The sequence below is a fragment of the Mus musculus genome, chromosome 5 (assembly GCF_000001635.26).
Source record: "Mus musculus strain C57BL/6J chromosome 5, GRCm38.p6 C57BL/6J".
Taxonomy (NCBI): domain Eukaryota; kingdom Metazoa; phylum Chordata; class Mammalia; order Rodentia; family Muridae; genus Mus; species Mus musculus.
The window spans coordinates 121,116,214-121,134,485 of NC_000071.6; the positions used below are offsets into that span (position 1 = coordinate 121,116,214).

The 18,272-nt window shown below is 50.0% G+C and overlaps 1 protein-coding gene across 2 annotated transcripts in view; it reads right to left on the reverse strand.

Moving 5' to 3' along the window:
- Window positions 1-14,319: 14,319 nt before the first annotated feature.
- Window positions 14,320-18,272, reverse strand: part of Ptpn11 (protein tyrosine phosphatase, non-receptor type 11) — a 60,865-nt gene continuing 56,912 nt past the window's right edge. For both annotated transcript variants that reach the window (NM_001109992.1, NM_011202.3), the window contains exon 16: window positions 14,320-17,933. The gene's annotated coding sequence lies outside the window, so the exon portion shown is untranslated. The remainder of the gene's footprint in view (window positions 17,934-18,272) is intronic.

Below are 18,272 nucleotides of genomic sequence, written 5' to 3' on the forward strand. Positions count from 1 at the left end.
CTTGCTCCACAGGGTGGTACCTATGATGGACCCCGGCCATGCCTGCTTCTTTCCACAGCAACCCCCAGCTCTCCTCAGAACCAACGTCATCAAGATTTGGCCTTACCGGAGATGGTTTTGCCATCTCCTTCCACATCGATTCTCAGAGGATAGGAACTAGAGAGAAATCCACCTGACAGCTGGATATTTTGGAATGTCCCAACAGAAGTTGGCATCCTCTGAGCTCACTCCAAAGTCTGATGGCATTCCTTTTATGCCAGGATACCCACTGGGAACAGTGAAGACTAACACAGCAGGGACTTAAAAAGTGACAAGCCAGGGGGCATAGGTCTGTCATCCCAGCACTCAGGAGGCAGAGACAGGAGGATCGACCATAAAAGTTGGAGGCCAGCCTAGCCTACATGGGGAGTTCTGGGCCAGCCAGGGCTACTTTGTAAGACTGGCTTCAAAAACTAAATCAGTAAATAACACAACTGCAGAGGCTTGCGGGAGCCAGGCTCTGTCTACATTATTATACAGCTACCATATAAAAACTCCCTTAGCCGGGCGTTGGTGGTGCACGCCTTTAATCCCAGCACTTAGGAGGCAAGAGGCAGGCAGATTTCTGAGTTCGAGGCCAGTCTGGTCTACAAAGTGAGCTCCAGAACAGCCAGGGCTACACAGAGAAACCCTGTCTCAAAAAAACCAAAAAACCAAACAAAACAAACCCTCCCTTTTCATGGTCAGTTCATTATCTAATAGGACTCCCCAATTCCAGTCATTGCTTCTGAGCTCCGGGGGGAAAGGAACAGAGGAAATAAAAACAAATACAAAATAAAAGCAGCCTTGTAGAGAAGGTCTCTGGGAGATAACTGACGAGTCCCATCTGCATCACCTAAGACGGGATGGCACCTAGCCTGGAAGGAGAATAAAATCATAGTCTGCTTTCTGGGATGCTACCAAGGACTCATGGCAGAGCCAACACTAGGGGAATAAAATAAGCAGCAGTCTTAGCCACATGCTCTCCAGTGAGAGCTAGACTCCACCTGCATGCCCTCCCTTTTTCCTCTCCCTTCCCACCAGCTCTCCTCCTCCTCCTCCTCCTCCTCCTCCTCCTCCTCCTCCTCCTCCTCCCCTTCCTCCCCTCCCTCCTCTTCTCCCTCTCCTCCTCCTCCCCTTCCTCCTCTCCCTCCTCCTCTCCCTCCTCTTCTCCCTCCTCTCCCTCCTCTTCTCACTCCTTCTCCCTTCCTCCTCTCACTCCTCTCCTCCTTCTCCCTCATCCTCTTCCCCCTCCCCTGCCTCCCCCTCCCCTTCCTCTTCCTCCTCCTATTTCCCCTCACCTCTCCTCTCCCTCCTCCTCTCCCTCCTCTTTCTCCCTCCCCTCTTCCTCCCCTTCCCCCTCTTTTTAACCCCTCCTTCCCCTTCCCCCTCTTTCCACTTCCAGGAATCTCTGAAGCAGCATTTTGAGGGAGACTCACTTTCCCCATGCTCTGAGAACTGCAGTGGCCACTGGACCCTGCAGATCCCCAAGTGGCCTTCTTGGGAAACTCTTGGGGGCTGGCCACCAGAGAAGGCTGTCATCTTCCGCAGGAGGCCCAAGGTAGATTACGACTCCGGCTAGACCAGCCTGTGCGAGCCATTTGTGGGCCACTCTTCTCACTGTTGTGACAAAATTCCCAACAAGCAAATTAAAAGGGGATCCATTTATTTTGACTCACAGTTTGAGAGGGAAGGGATCCTCTGAAGCGAGAAAGGGCCTGGCAGAGTTCACAGCAGCAGTGGGCTTGGGAGACAGCAGATCGGGGAACAGAGCTCAACACGTCAAACTGTAACTGGGTCTTAACTGCTCCCACCTGGACTTAGTATTGCATAAGAGTTCAGTCGAGGGAAGACCAGAGTCCCCGCTCTCCATCAGAAGTGAGGCCCCAGGGCCTTGAGGCAGTGGTACACACACACACACACACACACACACACACACACACACACGGTGCAGTACAATCACCAAGAGAAACCCATCCCTCGCCGTCCCCTTCCAATGGTAAGGGAGAGTCAGACCAGGAAAGTCTCAGGATAGTGCTACTGCATTCTGGATGTTCTCCTTTGAGCAAAGAGAGCACCTGAGCTTCAGGCATCCCTAGACACCCAGGAATGTTAACCGTGGTTCAGAGCATCTGTTGCATTCCACACGAGAGGGGATCTGGTTCCTGTGATAAAAATCTCTGACTAAAGTCAGCTTGGTCACGACCATATGGTCACAGTCTGTCATAGAAGAAGTCAGGACAGGAGCTAACTCACAGCCAAGGAAGCAAAGGAGAGGCCATGGAGAAAGGCTGCTTGCTGGTTCACTCCCTGGCTCACTCAACTAGCTCTCTTATACTGCCCTGCCTATAAATAGCCATGCCCACAGTGGGCTGGGCCTTCCTCCATCTATTAGCAAAGCCTCACAGACAAGGTCATTCTGCTCTGGACAATCAGCCAGGTGAGGCTCCCTCACCAGGTTGCTATAGGTTGTGTCAAGTTGACAAAGGGAGCTAACAGGGTCTTAGCCGGCAGTCACCCAGCCAGTTCGTTCACCTTGGTTTAATTTTTACTAGCTTTCTAGTTTGGTGAGCATTCGGAATTTTCCATCTGTAGCTGCGGTATGTTTTCCTTTCGCATGAGATGTCTTTTGATAGGTTTTATTGTGTTTATTTGGTGTGCGGCCTGTGGGTGTGCTGGAGGTCAGAGTGCATCTTTCGGGAGTCGGTTCTCTCCTTCCATCTTGTGGGTTCCAGGAATCGAACTCAGGTCATCAGGCTTGACAGCAAGCACCTTCACCTACCGAGCCATCTCGCCAGCCCCCAGTGTCTTTGCATTTTCACAAGCAGACTGATTTTAAAGAGGGAAACAACATTAAGCAAGCAGTGGTAAAGCTCAAACACATTAGATTAAACATGGGACACAGTGGGTTTAATGGAAAGCATAACTATTGAAGCAGGAAGAGGGATGAGTTCTAATCTGAGTTCTGACACGGCCTTGCTGTGTGATCTTGGAAAAATTCCTTTACCTCTCTGAGCATCCATTCTCAGCTATAAAATGGGGGTGGGGGTTATATAACTCCAAAGGTCTCCAAAGGACAGAACTCCAAAGGTTCACAGAGAACCCCAAATATAACTTGGAGACCCTAGCTATCACTTTTTTTTTTTTGAGATAGGCTGTCATGTAGTCTAGGCTGACCCCAAACTTGTTATGTAGCTAAGGCTATCCTTGAGTCCTGGGATGACAAAGCGTGCACTGGCTAGATGCCATTCTTCTCAGTGGCTTACCCCACAAAGCATCCGAATGTGCACACGCAGCCAGCCCAGCTTAGCAGCGGAGAGCGGGCCACATTTGGCGCATCATAACGATGTCTTAAACCAGTGCGGAGCCCTCTCCCAAACTTGCAAAATTAGACTCAATTATTTTTAAAACAATGTCTCCCTTAATTTGCAAATGAGCACAGCAGAACACTAAGCAGGCTCCTATTTTGGGTGCTAAATACATGGCCCTTTCTATCAAGATTCTGTCTTCACACACATACAAACAGACACACACACACATGATCACCATCACCACCCCCACCCCGGCTGTTTATTTTATTAATAAACATTTCCTGAGTTTAAATTAGCCCCAGGCATCAAGCCCAGGGCACAGAGCAGCTGCTGGCGTTTGCACTGTAGGAGCTGTTCGTCTGATTCTACCCCAGATCTAACGCCAGCTTCCTACTTTCTCAAGAACTGTGGGCAGATTCTCCTTGGCATGCTGGAGTTGAGCTGATGAGCGATCACTGTGTCTCACACCTGCATTCCCCCAGCTCATCAAGAAACACACTAAAACTACAGGAGGAACCTTGAGAGATGGCTCAGCAGTGACGAGCACAGACGACTTTTATAGGGGATCCCAGTTTGACTCTGAGCACCTATGTTGGGGGCTCACAACCACCTGTGACTCCAACTCCAGGGGATCCAACACCTCTGGCCTTCAAAGGTACCTGGACTTATGTGTACATACTTATACATATACATACACACACATACATATACATACACATATACATACACACACATCCATGCACATACACATACATACACATACACACATACATATACACATGCATACATAATACACCCATGTATATACACATACATATATATATATAAACACATATATACATAATTAAAAATAAGACAAAAATCCTTAAAAAGAAAGACAAAAAAGAGAAAGGAAGAAATGACAAGCCATTGTGGTGAGCATATCTTTAATCCTAGCACTTGGGAGGCAGAGACAGATGAATCGCTTTGAGTTCAAAGCCAGCATGGTCTACATAGTCAGCGCCAAGCCAGCCGGGGCTATAAACTGAGCTCATTTAATTAATTATTTGTTTAAAAACCCTACACAGCTGCAGCTGTGACTCAGGTGGTGGAGTGGTGCATACCTATCATCCCAGCATGGGAGAGGGGCATATACAGGAAGATCAGGAGTTCAAGACCAGACTCTGCCACGTACTGAGTTCCAGGGTAGCCTAGGCTATGTGAGACCCAGTCTCAAAAAAATTTTTAAAACAAACAAAAACAACAACAACAACAAAACGCACAATAGTAAGCTCTGCCACACCAGGCAGAGAGAACTGAGTCTGAGAACAGCAACAGACCTCAGCAACACCGAAGAATTCTGCATGACAGGAGATTCATCTAGGGAGGCATCAGGAGGATGTATCAGGGGAACAGTAGCTCAGAGGCTCCCATTAGATGAGCCTCAACTGAACCCTCAGCCATGTCAGGCAGCAGCTTCTCCTTGTTCTTGGGTACCACAGAGCCAGTGTGGTCGGATGCTCCGCAAGAGTCAGGTGGATCTCTCAGCCAAGAAGCATGGATCACGAGGAACATAAGTAACAGGATGAGTGAGAAACCTTATTGGGGAGAGAAATTAAAAAGAGAGGGGGGTGGAATTGGGATAGCCAGAAAGGGTTATGATTTTTAAAACAAAACAAACACAAAAGGGAACAAACAAGACAAACTCCTGAAACAAGTGTGCGTGGAAGGGCATCCCATGCCAAGGGAACAGACTGAGCAAAGCCCCCGAGGTTGGAGCCTGCCTGGTCTGATTAAGGGAAGGAAGGAGTCCTGTGTAGCTGCAGCACATCAAGGGACATACAGAAGAATGGAGAAACAGGGAGCCAAGGAGGCTGAGCAGAAGGACCCAGCATCCTTCAGGGCCACTGGGCTGAGAAGACCATTGGGGTAGATGTGGTAAGGAAGAGACTGCCACACTAGTGGCACAGGGTGGAGGTGGCTGGGTGGCTGGTAGCAGCTCTGGATATAATCAGAAGTAGAACCAACAGAATTAACTGATTCCACCTGGGACTGAGTTCAAATCCTAGCACATTCCCGATCTTGGGCACATCACAGACCCTCCTTGAGACGATGTTTCCCTTGGGGCTACTGTGTGTCTTTCTTCAGCCTCCTCCATCCAGCTCCTGTGACTTCACAGAGCTAAGGAGAATGGGGTCTGATAAGAGATAGACTCTGAGGAGTTGATGGGACCAGGATAGTGGAAGCAAGGTGGGTCACAGTCCAGGACCATCCTTGATCCATCGTTGGCCTTCCTTTGGATGCCCAGCCTCAGTCCTTCTCTTCACTTCTGTTTCCTCACACACACACACACACACACACACACACACACACACACACACACACACACACACAAACACACCACTAGCTACAGCCTCTTGTCTACTGAAAAGGCTCAGACTGCCCCAGGGCCTTTGCACATGCCAATCATGTAGGATACAAAGATGGATAGATAGATAGATAGATAGATAGATAGATAGATAGATAGATAGATAGATATAAATAATAGATATATAAATAAGATAGGTAATTATGTCCTACCTTTCTTAATGGCTTCTAGCTGAAGTCCAAAAAGCTCTTGCGGCTTAGTCGTGGCTGCCAGGGCAGGACACAGGAGACTGAGGTGGACACATTGCTTCCTGTCAATCCCATCCACAGTTCCTCTCTGCTACCCCAAGTGGTAACACCAAGGCAAACACCAGTCAGACCCACCAAGTCACATTAAAACAGCAGACACTGTGGGCCAGGCTACTGCCAGGGACCATATTGGTGCCCATGGCCCCTGCAACTGCAGAGGGCTGTGTTGAGTGATGCCTGCGCTCTAGACTGCTATCAGAGACCAGGCTGAGGTCTGTGGCATGTGCTGACACTGGAGACTATGTGAGTGCTCACGGACCACGCCGTCATCCATGCCTCCTGCTGACTGTAAAGACGAGGAAGCTCCTTCTGCAGTGGCTGACTGGGTGCAGACTCAGTTGAGAAACAGGGACACAGAAGGCTTCTGCGACAACCCACCCCATGCTCAGAAAGAAAGTAACAGCCTAGAGAGCCATGGACGAGATCTCTTAAACACTGTGATATGGATGCTGAAGTGAAGCTCTCAGTAATCGGTGGCTTCAGGCAGGGGTGCAGGTGGGGAAGGACTCTGTTTTCTTTAAGGGGTTGGCCACCAGGAGTCTGACCAGGCTCCAGTGAGTATATGGACAAGAGAAACTGGATTTCTTTTTCTTCCTCTTTTTCCTCCTCTTCCTCTTTTTTTTTTTTTGGTTGGGGGGGGGGAGTTAAAGGGTGGGGGTGGGTGCAGGAGGACTGGAAAGTGTGATCAGGGTCCATAATGTGAAATTCCCAAATCAAAAAAAAAATTTATGTTGGAATTAAAAAAAAAAAAAAAAAGCAGACACGTACAGGCTGAGAGAGGCTCAGTCGAGAGAACTTACCAAGCAAGCATGAGCACCTGAGGTCAGCTTCCACCTTGAGTGCTGGAATAGCACACATGTTCCACTGTGCCCAGTCAAAAAGCCAATGGTTTCCCTGGTTTGCTACATATTATTAACTTTGCCTCTGTGCATGTATGCATGCATACATGTGTGTGTGCACATTCATGCCTGATCGTGTGTGTGTGTGTGTGTGTGTGTGTGTGTGTGTGTGTGTGTGTGTGTGTAAGTCAGAGGACAACTTACAGGACAATTCTATCCCTTCACCATGTGGGGCTCAAACTCAGGTCATCTGGTTTGGCAGCAAGTGACTTTACCTGCTGATCCATCTCACCGGGCCAGAGAATCATTTCCAAAACAAAGTTTTTGTTAGGAATGCTGGGTGGGAGCCTCCATTTGGTTCTGTCTTTCGCAAATGTTTTCTGTCCCATCCTCTTAGCTCACACTGGATGGAAAAATGGATGATTAATAATCTTGAGAGAGAGCCGTTGGCACCATTCACACGCCAGCTGCTATTATGCAAAATCGTTATTCAGATTATGCAAACAGTGTCCTCTCAGAGGGGCAAACTTGCTCCAAAGGGGGTGGAGGAGACCATAGGAGGAAGAGGTCTCAAAACACAGGCAGAGGCTCCTAAAGCCTTGGAGCAAGCAGGGATGCCACTCCCTACCTGAAGTTGCTTCAGCATCTTCCGGTCACTTGGACCTTGCCCAGCCCAGTCCTGGGAAAGCAGAAACAGGCAAGCCCATTGGGCAAGCTCTGGGCCCATGAGAGACCCTGTCTGAAAAACCAAGCTCCTGACACCCAACACACACACACACACACACACACACACACACACTTTAAAAACTGCCAGGCTCAAGGAGGGGGAATGAAACCAGTTGATAGAGCTGCCTCTGGCAGAAAGTGAGCCACTTAGCTCTCCTCTCAGGGTCTGGGTTCCTTGTCTCTAGAAAGAATTAGGGTTGGGCATGGTGGTATAAGCCTGTCATCCCAGCACTGAAGAGGCTGAGGCAGGAGAATGGCAAGTTTAAGAGTGGCCTGAGCTATCTAATGAGAGCTTACCAAGAAAGGAGGAGGAGGAAGAGGAGGAAAGGAAGGAAGGAAGGAAGGAAGGAAGGAAGGAAGGAAGGAAGGAAGGAAGGAAGGAAGGGGTGTAAGAATCCAAAATCGCCAAAGGAAGACCCCAGACTCAGTATGCAGACAAAGAGATGCAGAAACATCCAACATGCAGGGGTCAACCATTCTCCAAATGAGGAGTGCAGGCCTTCTTATGGGGAACCAGGGGGACTCTGCAGAAGGATTAGGTAATCTAAAATTTCACTGGTGGGTGCTAAGGGGGGTCACAGGTGGTCAGTGGTCGCATTCCTAGGTCATGAACGTTTAACCAGAGGATGACATGGCCCGTTCTGAGATATTTCCCCATTTTGTGGTTATGCCCAGGCTGTTCTAAGAGAGGGGGTTTTATGACCTTGTTTCTGGTTTTTATGGTCTGTTCCTGGAGCTGGTGTCTCAGAGCCTTCTTTTCAAAGTCAGGGCTGGTCCTTAAATGGAGACAAATGGGGTTCATGTTGTCCTTTCAGGGGGAGGAAGAAGAGGAAGCAGATGCAGAGGATGGGGAAAGGGGAGCTTTCAGTTAGAAAGGGAAAAGGAGGGGCAGAGGAGGAGGGGAGGGAAAGGGAGGAGCAGGGGAGGGAAAAGGAGGAGGAGAGGAGGGGAGGGGAGGGGAGGAGCAGGGGAGGGAAAGGGAGGAGCAGAGGAAGAAAGGGGAGGGGAGGAGCAGGGGAGGGAAAGGGAGGAGGAGAGGAGGAGGGGAGGGGAGGAGCAGGGAAGGGAAAAGGAGGAGGAGAGGAGGGGAGGGGAGGGGAGGAGCAGGGGAGGGAAAGGGAGGAGCAGAGGAAGAAAGGGGAGGGGAGGAGCAGGGGAGGGAAAGGGAGGAGGAGAGGAGGAGGGGAGGGGAGGAGCAGGGGAGGGAAAAGGAGGAGCAGAGGAGGGAAAGGGGAGGGGAGGAGCAGGGGAGGGAAAGGGGAGGGGAGGAGCAGGGGAGGGAAAGGGAGGAGGAGAGGATGGAAGGGGAGGGGAGAAGGGGGAAGAGGGGAGGGGAGGAGGGGAAGAGATCCATTCTATTAGAGCAATTTCATGCCTGATACTATAGCAGATTTTAAAAGTTATGGGTTTGGGCGTTCCACCGGCATCTATGTATGCATACTGTGCAGACACAATGTCAAAGAAGGCCAGAAAAGGGGGGCATTGCACTCCCTGGACCTGAAGTTACAGACATGCTGGGAGCCAAATCCTGGTCCCCCAGAAGAGCAGCAAATGTTCTTAATTGCTGAGCCATCTCTCCAGACCCCATACCTGAACTGTAAACCAGGTCAACAGCCCATGACTTGGGGTAGGGGACATCACCAGGACATCCCATGTCCCTGAACATCGTGTCACCAAATGCAGGGCACATTCTACCCTTCAGGGGACAAACATAAACACGTAATCAAGGATCTTTGTTGCAACTTCTACCCCATGCTCTCCCAATGTGCAGGCAGCAGAAGCTAGAGGTAGGGGTGCTGCCACGCCCCAGCACAGGAAAGAAGGCACCTAAGGTGCCATGTGGGACCTGCTTCAGTATGCCGACAGCAACAGCGGAAGCTCTGTGAATGAAGACAGACGCGACTTTCTTCTGAGCCTAGAAATCTGTCAAGGCTCAGACATTCGCAGCTCCCGAGAAGACTAATTCCAGCATCTTCCTCTTTCCGTTGCCATCTCTTCCAATGGTTACAGGGATCTGGCAAGTGCTTTGGGGTTCCACACGCTGGTGTGGTGTCTAAGAATATCTAAAGCTGCTTCCCAGGCATCTGCGAGGTTGCCTGCCTTGGTTGGTTTATTTGGTTTTATTTCAATACTGTCTTTGGATCCCTGTCTGCTCTGTGAGCCCGGATACCGAGTAGGCTTCAGATCTGATCGCCAACGAGATGGCTCCAAAGCCAAAGGAGCTTGTCACCAAGCCTGCTGAACTGAGTTTGGTCCCCAAGATTCATGTGGCAGGAGAGGACTGAGTCCCACCAACTGTCCTCTGACCTCCACATGCATGTGATAGCACATATGTGTTCCCCACCCCCACCCACATATACACAAATAAATAATGTAAAACATAAAATAAGGCTCAGAGTTTGAGAACATTGGCAACAATGGGATGTGATTCCCAGAACTACACGGTGGCCCTCAACCACCTGTAACTCTGGCTTCAAGGGATCCTGGAGCCCTCTTCTGGCCTCCACAGGTACTGCAGCCATGCGGCAGACATAAATGAAATTTTAAAATGATTTTTTTCATTTTGTTTTTCAAGACAGGATTTCTCCATGTAGCCCTGGCAGTCCTAGAACTAGCTCTGTAGACCAGGCTGGCTTCAAACTCACAGAGATCTCCCCACCTCTGCCTCCTTAGTGTTGGGATTAAAGGTGCGAGCCGCCACCACCACCTGCAATAAATTTTTTAAAAATAAAATAAGCTGGGCCCCATGACACTCAGGAGGCAGAGACAGGCAGAGTTGGAGACCAGCCTGGTCTACATAGTGAGGGCTTGTCTCAAAACATTAATTAATTTTAACTGTGTAAAATAAGAATTCAGACCCTCACCTCCAGACGAACTGGCATAGGATTGGCCATGATTTTCAAGAACATTTACCTCCACAGGCAAATCTGCTTGTACATTTGTTCTCAAAGTACCAGAGGACAAATGGGTGTCCTAGCAGCTTCAAAAAGCTGCACACTTAGAGCTGTTGCTCCATGGCAGATTGCTTGTGCCACTTGTCCAAGGCCCCGGGTTCCACCCTCGGAGCTACAAAAGGAAGTTTGGAGTCAGGAGTGGTATTACGTGCCGGTAATGGTAATTCCACCACTTGGGGAATAAAGACAGAAGGATCAGGAGTTTAGATTCACCCTCAAGTTGTTTAGTGAATTTGAAACCAGCCTAGGTTATATGAGAACCTGGTCCCAAAGTTAGGGGAAGAAAAGGAAAAGAAAGGGGAAAGGGGAACGGGGAACGGGGAAAGGGGAACGGGGAACGGGGAAAGGGGAACGGGGAACGGGGAAAGGGGAAAGGGGAACGGGGAACGGGGAAAGGGGAAAGGGGAAAGGGGAACGGGGAAAGGGGAAAGGGGAAAGGGGAAAGGGGAAAGGGGAAAGGGGAAAGGGAAAAGGGAAAAAAAGGGAAAAGGGAAAAAAAGGGAAAAGGGAAAAGGGAAAAGGGAAAAGGGAAAAGGGAAAAGGGAAAGGAGGCAAGGAAAAGAAGAGGAGGGAGGGCAGATAGAACTGATCAAGGGCAGAAGTGGGTCCTGAGACCGAATTGGCCACAGTCCAGAAGAGAGTGACCATTCTTTAGCTGGGAGGGTCCAGTGAGCCTCCCCCAAGACCATCATCCTCTGCCTGGCTCTGCTCTGGGAAGCTGAACTCTGTGGGTCACAGGAGAAGGTCCCTCTGAGCACATGCCTGTACCCCTGCCTCTTAGCCCTCTTGACATAGCAGTGGATTAGGACAACGCAGCTAGAGTTGGAAAGGGAGGAAGGGACCGCCAGGAACTTCTTCCTCTCTTCCGCACCACCTCTTTTAAGCCCAAAGTCTCTGCTGAGGGCATTTTCCCTGGCCCAGGAACCTCCCACTTCAACCAAGTGACAGAATCTATATTCACATCTTCATAGCTGCACGGTGCCTCTCAAAGGCAGGAACACTAACCTGTCTCGGGACTGAATCTTTGCTAAATTGAAGAGGATTTGAACCCCAAATTATTTTCAGTATAATTATCATAATTTCAGTATAAAGCTGCTGTTTCTGCTATTGTGGTGGCAGTCATCTTTAATCCCAGCACTGGGGAGGCAGAGGCAGGTGGATCTCTGAGTCCAAGGCCAGCCTGGTCTACAAAGTGAGTTCCAGGACAGCCAGGGCCACATTCTGAGATTGTTTGAAAGCAAAATAGAACATGTTCTACCCAGGGAGAGGAAACATTAGAGCATTTGTCCCTGAACTGCAAACAGGCTTTGAAGTATAGGGTTACTTCCTTGTAACTATATTTTTTTTTGGAAGAATTATTTTATATACTTGAGTACATTGTAGTTGTCTTTAGACACACCAGAAGAGGGCATCAGACCCCATTACAGATGGTTGTGAGCCACCATGTAGTTGCTGAGAATTGAACTCAGGACCTCTTAATCACTGACCCATCTCTCCAGCCCCCCTTGTAACTTTCGATTTGCCTGAGGAAGACCTTGAACTCCCATCCTGCCTCCACCTCCCAGGATTACAACCTTTGGTTTGCTGGTTTTCTTAGATTTAAAAGACATGACATTCTTTTACATATTCCTGGGGTCAGAGTGACATTTCAGTCTGGTAGACACTGTGGTCAGACTGAGACAAACGGCGTTGCCATCATAGGAAACATTATCATCATTTCTTCACATCAGGGAGTGCGCAAATCCTTGCAATTAGCTATTCTGAAATACACCATTAATTGCTGTCAGCCACAATCATCCTCCCGTGCTACAGAACATTAGGTTCCACAGCCCCCATCACACTGCACCCTGAGCTCATTCATCATTTCCCCCCGTCCTCCGCAGTATGCATACTTCTGATCAGAATGGTACTCGGGATATTAAATATTTAGCTGGGCCTCACGTGACATGGAAAAAAAAAGCTGTGGTAACTGTGATTTGACAAAATTGGGAGGAGAGAACCTCGACTAAGGAATTGCCTCTGTCATTCTGGACTGTGGGCAGACTGAACTATAGTTGGGCCCAGTCTACTGTGGGTGGTGCCATCCCTAGGCTAGGGATGCAAAGGTGGGGGGTGGGCCAAGCCAGAGAGCGAACAGAGAGCAAGGCAGCAGTAAATGGTATTCCTACGGTGTCTATTTCAAGCTCCTGGAATTCCTGCCTTGGTTTTCCCTTGATGATAGATACTGTCTGCCAAATAAATCCTTTCCTTTCCAAGCTGTCTTTAGTCAAGGTGTGTATCACAGCAAATGCAGTTTCTGGAATCTGGACTAGGTAGGGGAGGGGCATCTGCAGTGTAAGCTCCAGGACCAAGGACACCAAGCAGAAGTGAGATGGGACCACACAGCAGGCACTTGGGCCAGGAACTTCTCTGTGGAATGGCAACCTAGTTTAATCCATGGCCTCCTCGCTGTAGAATTTGGCCCTTCAAGCAAAACAGCCGCCATCTTCATTGGATCAGCCTGCTTACAAGTCCCTCACATGTGGATTCTGTATGGATTGTTGAACCTCCCTCAGAGGCAAAGCGTGAGAAGCGCCCTCAGTCTCCCTAGCCTTCCACTGGCAGCTCTTAACTTGAGATGGCCTCAAGGTCTCAGCAGCTGCTAGGGTACAAAAGGCTGAGGAAGGTAACTGATTGGGGCTCCATCTATGCAGTTATCCAGAGCCATCACCCATGCTGGGTGTGGACTCCAGGACCACCCACATTGCCAGTCACCCCTCAGCCACACTCTGTAAGGTGCCCAGTACTTCACTGGCCGCCCAGAGTGAACTCTGATGAACTTGTACTCTGGTTTGCCATTGGGACTGAATGAGACAAGGACAAGTACTGAGCGTGTCTCCACCGGGGAAGCACTGCTCTCACCTGCTCATCTTGGAGGGGCATAACACCAGTAGGCTCTTTCACAGCGGCTCTAAAAGGATGTCACACTGCCCACCATGTACAGCCCAGGATCTCAGGAGAATGTGAACTAAGGCAAAGGGGCCAGGAGTCGCCCGTTCTGAGGTCTCCCGGCTGCTCTTCCTCACCCCATCAGGTCTCAGCCCCCTCAGGCACCTTCAGTAGTAACATCCCATTAACTCCCTCTGACGTGTGGCCCGGGAGGAGTGGGCATGCTTCTCCTGGCTAACTGGTACCATGTCAGGTGGTTTTGGTTATTGCTCACCTGTCTGGCATGGTTCACAGCCTTGCATTTAAAAGGCAATCTGTATTTTCTGGAGAGTCACATGCCTGGGTAGATTGCATCATTTTCATGATGCACCTGGGCTAGACCCTAAGGCCCATGACATGTTATAGTGTAAGTACCCCCAATGCCTTCCCCTCCAACAGAGAACAAACAAGTACCTACTTGGGTGGTCATGAAGTGATTTCTTCCTGTCCAGAACACGCTGAGGTCGGAGGGTGGGGGCCTAGAGCGGGCGGGCACGGCTCAGCAGCAGGAAGCCTCTCTGTACTGCTGGGCGGGCTCAGTGATGAAGACAGAACCCTTGCTTTGAACATGACTCGTCCTGGGAACACCAAGGTTCCCAAGAGCAGTGCTGTCCCTCGGCATAAACACCTTAACACTGCTCAGCCAACCCTGTGTCCTGGTCACTCCCACAGTTTGGGTCTTTATTCCCTCCCAAGTCCTTCTGGGCAGAGCTCCTGCCTGTCCTTAGAGGCCACTCGCTGCAGTTCTGTGGCTCCCACACAGAACCTGGGATGACGGGCCAACTGAGCCACCGTCCCACTTCTTCCCACCACTCCTTCCCCACACACGACAACAGACCAAATGACAAATACTGTAATACAAGAAAATGATTTTATTCTAATTTTTAGTTCCAGACAGCTCACAAATCCACTGCCTCTGACAATACCCAGAGTATATGCAGATACACTCATGGCACAGCTGGGGAAACTTGAGGTTTCTCTACACAAACTATTCTGTTAATGTCGCTTAAAAATCCAGACTACATGATATGCGTGGGCAAAAAGTCAGCTGAGTGCGTCTCTTGACACTAAAGTGTATTAAACAGCAAACAGCCAACCCTTACATGATTCACACCAAAATGATGACACCCAAAAACACGTTCCTTTTAAAGGACAGGTCTATCAGTAAAATATTATATTTCTTTAATACTCTGCCTGATGGATGCTTCATACGCTGTGGGAAAGCTAAGTGTGAGTCTGGCCATCGGCTTCTTGGATGGGCCTTTCCCACCAGCTTTTATTAATCAGAGTCACAATTAGGTCATAAATAAACAGGTATATTATTAATCCCATGATTGAGGTTTAGGAAGAGGAGTTGTGAAAACTACTTGGATGCACAGCCAGGTTCTACAGCACCAACAGGAACTGCTCTCTGCTTCCTGTGCCCTCAACACCCCACAAGAGCAACAGCTGCTAGTGACTGGGGATGCAGTGAGCTCTACTCGGGAGCTTCCTTCCAAGAAAGGGAAAGGGTTCAACAAAGCAGTGGGCTAGCACAGACCCTGAGACAGGCGTCTGAAACTAGGACAATGTAGAACGAGCCCACACTTCTGCCTGTGCTTCCTTCCCGAGCGCATCTGCCCCAGTCCTGTCCCAGAAACAAGGCTTATATTCTTGGACTCCCACCAAAACCCCTAGAAACAACACTGAGCACCTCTGAGCTGCTGACAGCACCACTTCCTAACCCCAGTCTTCCATTAGAAAGGCACCAGCTGCAATGGCAGAGGCAACCTGGGGCCTCAGGAAGGCTGCACACCCATGTGACAAGCATTACGACTCTCAAGTATAGCTTTCTAGAAACCAATACCATGTGCTAGACAATGCCCCACCCCACCCCCTCCCCAAATAGAAAAATCCTATACTTCTGATTTAAAGGCTCAGCAGTGAGGGGAGACTCGGGTCACATGCAGCCTGCTCGATGCTGGCCCTGTGCCTCTGACCTGCTCATGAGCCACCTGTGCAACTTCCACTCTCGCTGTCTCAAATCCACACCTCCCATACCTCATCTTCCCAGACACCGCACCGCACAGCACACAGCTGAGACCCTGCAACCACCTTCCATAACACTGACAGATCTGGGACACCTAGGGATTCCTGTTGCCCTATTGGAATGACAGCTGGCTGGCTTCTGGGGGGAATCCAAAGGAAAACACTTGCTGTACCGAACACAGGGGGCCAAGGGCAGGTCTCTGTTCCAGGATCTCAAGCTGCAAGTAGAAATGTTAGCTTGAGAGATCAGCAGCTCAGCTAACCTCTGTGTGCTGGTGAGAAACTTTGCCCTCCAAGTCCAGAGTCTAGACATTACCACCAACCCAACACAGTTCATTGTGACAATGTGCTATAGAGAGTAGGATCTGGGATCCTGGCTGTGAATGCTGAACTGATCTCATTACAAACTCTCGGAGAAGACAGCAGTCTCCACATTCCCACCAGGCCATGCTGTGCTCTGAAGCAATCGAATTCAGTTGGAGAAGGGGCCAGGATCGATGCACATGCTCTAAGAAAATGGTGGCCCCTGTGCTCCCCAACTACCTCAGGCTGCCAGGGAGCAGGAGGCCCCAGACAGGGCAGCTGCAGGGCAGGTCCAATTCTTCCTTTCAGGAATGGAAGCAAGAAGAATCAAGTGGAGACTGTGCGGTTGCTTGGTCACGAGCATCACATCTGGAAGCTCTCGCTGAAACGTGCTCTCAAGGATCAACACTGGGCAGAGGGACATCTCTGGAGAAGGCACTTACGGCAGAACATTAGCAAATCCTGCTGTTTGGTTAGGGCAGACACGGCTGACTGGAACTGATAGGAGGCCTAGCCAGGACTGCCGCTCTTCATACTCAGCCAAGGCCCGGGAAGCATCGCCTTCCCACCCCAGCGGTGCTTCAGGGATGGGCTCCCACGTACACACCACCAACCCGACCACACCAGGTCCTCAGGTGGGCGCTGCAGCACACGTGCGGGGCTCGGAAGCTTCTAGAAGACCTGCTGTACATTTCCCATCCGACACACAGTTTACACCAGATACTATAAGCAGCCTGGGCTCTTGCTAACTACAGCCACTTGCTTCTATGCCACGGGCTGGGGCTGTCTGACTGGTGGCCCCAGAGCATAGGACTTCACACCTTGGGCTGAGCCTGATTCTCTCACAGCAGCCACGGAAGAAGTCATCATGGTCACTCCAGGCCTGCGCCTGAAGAAGACCTGGCCACTTCTGGCTTTCACCCTGGGGGACACATAAGGGTCCAGCCACCCTGCTCGTAAGGCTACTCAGACACCCAGGAGAAGAGACAGGGAAACACCTCCCTGAAGCAGACACCCAGGGTTCTGACCATGTTGCCAACCTCCCAAGTGACCCTTACAGGACAGTGGGGGCTCATGCAACCCAGATCAGATGTGCTGCACTGAAGAACGGGAATGGGGTGGTCAGGAACAAGTGAGGACCAAATACCGCTCACCCCGGGATCTTACTAATACTCCAGTACAGAGACAACATGGTCACTTTGCCCAGAACAGCTTCTCTGTCCACACCTGCAGCCAAGGAGTCATCTTCAGAAGAAAGACTTCACACACCAGTTCCCAGGGCCTTTCTTTCAGCCATGACTGTCTACCTCCTGACCCTCTCATTCAGTGGCTGAATGACCGTTTCACTAAACAAAAGAAGCCACCAAAAGTGAACTGTCCTTGGCTGGGTCAATCTGTTTTAAAAGTGCCCTGACATGTGTCTGCAGGGAGCACAAAGACCTCCCAATGTCACTGTGTGGACAGTGAGATGATAAGGGATACCTGGGTCTTGAGGGTGCAGTGAACTTGTGCCATAAAAGTGATTCCCCACTTGGTGCTCTCCCGTCCAGTGTAGCACAGCCAGAAGGCCCTCACCAGGTGCAAGCCTGCAGCCTGGCCTACTGGTCCCTGGAACTAAACAGTGAGCCTCTGTGATGATGATGACCCTAAGCAGTCTCCAGCCAGGGCCCTGGGAGCCCTGTGCAGAGCAGCAAGATGAACAGTGGGTTACAGACGGCTGGCTTTTGGGGAGGCTGTGCCGGAATCTCCCTAAATCCTTTCTTCTTACAAGGGGCCCATGATTCCCCAAAGAGAGAGAAAGAAAAAAAAAATCAGATCTGTTAAGGTCATAAAAAAAAACAAAATCCTGCCCATAACTAGAATTTGAGTCCCATAATGTAGAAAATACAGAGCACAATTTAGCTGCTTCCACAATTCAAAACCAATTCTATGAAAATAGCATTGTCAAGAACGCAGAGCAGTCTCTCCTTAGCTGAGGAAAGGAGGTGCCAATTAGGCACGTGCTGTTCAAATGGTTCCAAACTTCGCTTCTCAAGAGGCAGTCCAGCCAGTGCCGGCTTCTGAACGCACGCACGGGTCCTGGGAACGCTCGTCTAGTCTTGACATTTTAGGAAAGGGGTGAAAGTTCACATCTGAGAAAGAAACACGTTAGACTTTTAGGGAGCACACATCTATACATCTTCTCTGAGGGGTGCTGGGCACTGAAGCCGGCATGCCACACACACACACACACACACACACACACACACACACACACACACACACACACACACACATGCTGAATAAATGCTCTCAGTTGAGCTACATCATCGCTGCCAGAAATGTCAACGTTGGGACGCCATACTGTGTGTTTCTAACTTACCACAGAAGCCAGGGAGGCACACCTCACACCTCACTGAAAATGACTCAATCAAAACTCAGGGGAGCCTGGGACCCCACACCCTCAGAAGCACCCCTGCTGTTGATGCCAA